Source organism: Scyliorhinus torazame, chromosome 8, assembly GCF_047496885.1.
Source record: "Scyliorhinus torazame isolate Kashiwa2021f chromosome 8, sScyTor2.1, whole genome shotgun sequence".
Classification (NCBI taxonomy): Eukaryota; Metazoa; Chordata; class Chondrichthyes; order Carcharhiniformes; family Scyliorhinidae; genus Scyliorhinus; species Scyliorhinus torazame.
The window spans coordinates 26,201,157-26,207,272 of record NC_092714.1 but is presented as its reverse complement, the minus strand read 5'-3'; positions in this window follow the sequence as shown (position 1 = coordinate 26,207,272).

Sequence of the window (6,116 nt, the reverse complement as noted above, 5' to 3'; positions counted from 1 at the left end):
CATTTTTCCAGGCCGGATGGTGCGCACCTGATTAAGGCTTCCCGCCCCTTTGAACGCCTTAGTCTGGATTTCAAAGGGCCCCTCCCCTCCACCGACCGCAACACATACTTCCTTAATGTGGTGGACGAGTACTCCCGCTTCCCATTCGCCATCCCCTGCTCTGACATGACCTCGGCCACAGTCATTAAAGCCCTGAACACCATCTTCACACTGTTCGGTTGCCCCGCATACGTCCACAGCGACAGGGGGTCCTCCTTCATGAGTGACGAGCTGCGCCAGTTCCTGCTCAGCAAGGGTATAGCCTCGAGCAGGACGACCAGCTACAACCCCCGGGGGAACGGGCAAGTAGAGAGGGAGAACGGCACGGTCTGGAAGACCGTCCTACTGGCCCTACGGTCCAGGGACCTCCCAGTTTCACGGTGGCAGGAGGTCCTCCCAGACGCTCTCCACTCCATCCGGTCGCTATTATGTACGAGCATTAATCAAACGCCTCATGAGCGTCTCCTTGTCTTCCCTAGGAAGTCCTCCTCTGGAACGTCGCTGCCGACCTGGCTGGCGGCCCCAGGACCCATCTTGCTCCGAAAGCATGTGCGGGCACACAAGGCGGACCCGTTGGTCGAAAGGGTTCACCTCCTCCACGCGAACCCGCAGTACGCTTACATGGAGTACCCCGACGGCCGACAGGACACGGTCTCCCTGCGGGATCTGGCGCCCACCGGCAACACACACACACCCCCGACACCATTCACCCAGCCCCCCCCTTCCTGCCACCGCCGCACCCCGCGACCGCCCCCTTCCCAGGAGGATCGGTTCCCCTCCCCTTAGGCCTGACCAAGAATAAAGCCCAAGCTGAAACCGTAAGGCTCCAGGAGACGACAACACCGGAACAAGCACCATCACCACCACCGGGGCCGAGGCGATCGACACGGACGACCAGACCGCCCGACCGAATCGTGGCGTCGATCAAAATCAATATATGGACTTTTCACAAGAACATTTTGCTTTTTCTCCCGATACCTTCTGTAAATAGTTGAAACAGGACAAAATTGTACATACTGTATTGCCGTATGAATGTTTTCCTCCCAGGACCAGCCCTGTAAACCCTTACCACCATACGAAGCATCACCCCGCCGGGTTCATTTTTGACAAGGGGTGAATGTGGTAGTATGTATTAGGGGCCATGTGGGACTGGAAGCCCTAATGTCATTGGCTGACAGATCTCGAGTCCTGGTTGGCCGTTGACCTCTAGCTCCGCCCTGAAGGCGGAGTATAAGAAGCCGGAGTCCTCCCCCGCAGGCCATTCTACTATCGAGCTGCGGGGGAACAGACACGCTTAATAAAGCCTCATCGACTTCACTCTATACGTCTCTCGGAGTCTTTGTGCGCCACAGTGTGCTAACATAAATTGGGGGCGACCGCATACTAGCCCAGGGTGTGTTAACAAAAATTGGGGGCGACCGCATACTAGTCCAGGGTGTGTTAACATAAATTGGGGGCGACCGCATACTAGTCCAGGGTGTGTTAACATAAATTGGCGGTGACCGCATACTAGTCCAGGGTGTGTTAACATAAATAGGGGGCGACCTCATACTAGCCCAGGGTGTGATAACATAAATTGGGGGTGACCACATACTAGTCCAGGGTGTGTTAACGTTAATTGGGGGTGACCGCATACTAGTGCAGGGTGTGTTAACATAAATTGGGGGCGACCGCACACTAGCCCAGGGTGTGTTAACATTAATTGGGGGCGATGGCATACTAGCCCAGTGTGTGTTAACATAAATTGGGGGCGACCGCATTGTAGTCCAGGGTGTGTTAACATAAATTGGGGGCGACCGCATAGCAGTCCAGGGTGTGTTAACATAAATTGGGGGCGACCTCATACTAGCCCAGGGTGTGTTAAAGTTAATTGGGGGCGACCGCATACTAGTCCAGGGTGTGTTAACACAAATTGGTGACAACCGCATACTAGCCCAGGGTGTGTTAACATAAATTGGGAACAACCGCATACTAGTCCAAGGTGTGTTAACAAAAATTGGGGGCGACCGCATACTAGCCCAGGCTGTGTTAACGTTAATTGGGGGCGACCGCATACTAGTCCAGGGTGCGTTAACGTTAATTGGGGGCGACCGCATACTAGTCCAGGGTGTGTTAACATAAATTGGGGGCGACTGCATACTAGTCCAGGGTGTGTTAACACAAATTGGGGGCGACCGCATACTAGTCCAGGGTGTGTTAACATAAATTGGGGGCGACCGCATACTAGCCCAGGGTGTGTTAACGTTAATTGGGGGCGACAGCATACTAGTCCAGGGTGTGTTAACACAAATTGGGGACAACCGCATACTAGCCCAGGGTGTGTTAACATAAATTGGGGACGACCTCATACTAGTCCAGGGTGTGTAAACATAAATTGGTGGTGACCGCATACTAGTCCAGGGTGTGTAAACAAAAATTGGTGGTGACCGCATACTAGTCCAGGGTGTGTTAACATAAAAAAGGGCGACCTCATACTAGCCCAGGGTGTGTTAACGTTAATTGGGGGCGACAGCATACTAGTCCAGGGTGTGTTAACACAAATTGGGGACAACCGCATACTAGCCCAGGGTATGTTAACATAAATTGGGGACAACCACATACTAGTCCAAGGTGTGTTAACATAAATTGGGGGCGACCTCATACTAGTCCAAGGTGTGTTAACACAAATTGGGAACAACCGCATACTTCTCCAAGGTGTGTTAACATAAATTGGGGGCGACCGCATACTAGCCCAGGCTGTGTTAACGTTAATTGGGGCGACCGCATACTAGTCCAGGGTGTGTTAACGTTAATTGGGGGCGACCGCATACTAGTCCAGGGTGTGTTAACATAAATTGGGGGCGACTGCATACTAGTCCAGGGTGTGTTAACACAAATTGGGGGCGACCGCATACTAGTCCAGGGTGCGTTAACATAAATTGGGGGCGACCGCATACTAGCCCAGCGTGTGTTAACATAAATTGGGGGCGACCGCATACTAGTCCAGGGTGTGTTAACATAAATTGGGGACAACCGCATACTAGCCCAGGGTGTGTTCACTTTAATTGGGGGCGACCACATACTAGTCCAAGGTGTGTTAACGCTAATTGGGGGCGACCGCATACTAGTCCAGGGTGTGTTAACATGAATTGGGGGCGACCGCATACTAATCCAGGGTGTGTTAACATAAATTGGGGGCGACCGCACACTAGCCCAGGGTGTGCTAACATAAATTGGGGGCGAACGCATACTAGTCCAGGGTGTGTTAACATAAATTGGGGACAACCGCATACTAGTCCAGGGTGTGTTAACATAAATTGGGGACAACCGCATACTAGTCCAGGGTGTGTTAACATAAACTGGGGGTGACCGCATAGTAGTCCAGGGTGTGTTATCATAAATTGGGGGCGACCGCATACTAGACGAGGGTGTGTTAACATAAATTGGGGACAACCGCATACTAGCCCAGGGTGTGTTAACATAAATTGGGGACAACCGCATACTAGACCAGGGTGTGTTAACATAAATTGGGGACAACCGCACACCTGTCCAGGGTGTGTTAACATAAATTGGGGGCGACCACAAACTAGTCCAGGGTATGTTAACATAAATTGGGGGCGACCACATACTAGTCCAGGGTGTGTTAACATAAATTGGGGGCGACCACATACTAGTCCAGGGTATGTTAACATAAATTGGGGACAACCGCATACTAGCCCAGGGTGTGTTAACATAAATTGGGGGTGACCGCATACTAGTCCAGGGTGTGTTATCATAAATTGGGGGCGACCGCATACTAGACCAGGGTGTGTTAACATAAATTGGGGACAACCGCATACTAGCCCAGCGTGTGTTAACATAAATTGGGGACAACCGCATACTAGACCAGGGTGTGTTAACATAAATTGGGGACAACCGCATACTTGTCCAGGGTGTGTTAACATAAATTGGGGGCGACCACATACTAGTCCAGGGTATGTTAACATAAATTGGGGGCGACCACATACTAGCCCAGTGTGTGTTAACGTTAATTGGGGGCGACCGCATACTAGTGCAGGGTGTATTAACATAAATTGGGGGTGACCGCATACTAGTCCAGGGTGTGTTAACATAAATTGGGAGCGACCGCATACTAGCCCAGTGTGTGTTAACATAAATTGGGGGCGACCGCATACTAGCCCAGGGTGTGTTAACGTTAATTGGGGGCGAACGGATACTAGTCCAGGGTGTGTTAACATAAATTGGGGGCGACCTCATACTAGCCCAGGGTGTGTTAACGTTAAATGGGGGCGACCGCATACTACTGCAGGGTGTGTTAACATAAATTGGGGGCGACCGCATACTAGCCCAGGGTGTGTTAACGTTAATTGGGGGCGACCGCATACTACTGCAGGGTGTGTCAACATAAATTGGGGGCGACCGCATACTAGCCCAGGGTATGTTAACGTTAATTGGGGGCGACCGCATACTCCTGCAGTGTGTGTTAACACAAATTGGGGGCGACCGCATACTAGACCAGGGTGTGTTAACATAAATTGGGGACAACCGCATACTAGCCCAGCGTGTGTTAACATAAATTGGGGACAACCGCATACTAGACCAGGGTGTGTTAACATAAATTGGGGACAACCGCATACTTGTCCAGGGTGTGTTAACATAAATTGGGGGCGACCACATACTAGTCCAGGGTATGTTAACATAAATTGGGGGCGACCACATACTAGCCCAGTGTGTGTTAACGTTAATTGGGGGCGACCGCATACTAGTGCAGGGTGTATTAACATAAATTGGGGGTGACCGCATACTAGTCCAGGGTGTGTTAACATAAATTGGGAGCGACCGCATACTAGCCAAGTGTGTGTTAACATAAATTGGGGGCGACCGCATACTAGCCCAGGGTGTGTTAACGTTAATTGGGGGCGACCGGATACTAGTCCAGGGTGTGTTAACATAAATTGGGGGCGACCTCATACTAGCCCAGGGTGTGTTAACGTTAAATGGGGGCGACCGCATACTACTGCAGGGTGTGTTAACATAAATTGGGGGCGACCGCATACTAGCCCAGGGTGTGTTAACGTTAATTGGGGGCGACCGCATACTCCTGCAGGGTGTGTTAACATAAATTGGGGGCGACCGCATACTAGCCCAGGGTATGTTAACATAAATTGGGGCTGACCACATACTAGTCCAGGCTGTGTTTACGTTAATTGGGGGCGACCGCATACTAGCCCAGGGTGTGTTAACATTATTTGGGGGTGACCGCATACTAGTCCAGGGTGTGTTAACATTATTTGGGGGTGACCGCATACTAGCCCAGGGTGTGTTAACATTATTTGGGGGTGACCGCATACTAGTCCAGAGTGTGTCAACATAAATTGGGGGCGACCGCATACTAGCCCAGGGTATGTTAACGTTAATTGGGGGCGACCGCATACTCCTGCAGGGTGTGTTAACATAAATTGGGGGCGACCGCATACTAGCCCAGGGTATGTTAACATAAATTGGGGCTGACCACATACTAGTCCAGGCTGTGTTTACGTTAATTGGGGGCGACCGCATACTAGCCCAGGGTGTGTTAACATTATTTGGGGGTGACCGCATACTAGTCCAGGGTGTGTTAACATAAATTGGTGGCGACCGCATACTAGCCCAGGGTGTGTCAATATATATTGGGGGCGACCACATACTAGTCCAGGGTGTGTTAACATAAATTGGGGGCGACCTCATTCTAGCCCATGGTGTGTTAACATAAATTGGGGGCGACCGCAAACGAGCCCAGTGTGTGTTAACGTTAATTGGGGGCGACCGCATAGTAGTCCAGGCTGCAGTAACATAAATTGGGGGCGACCGCATACTAGCCCAGGGTGTGTTAACGTTAATTGGGGGCCACCGCATACTAGTCCACGGTGTGTTAACGTTAATTGGGGGCGACCGCATAGTAGTCCAGGGTGTGTTAACACAAATTGGGGACAACCGCATACTAGTCCAGGGTGTGTAAACATAAATTGGGGACGACCTCATGCTAGTCCAGGGTGTGTTAACATAAATTGGGGGCGACCGCATACTAGCCCAGGGTGTGTTAACATAAATTGGGGGCG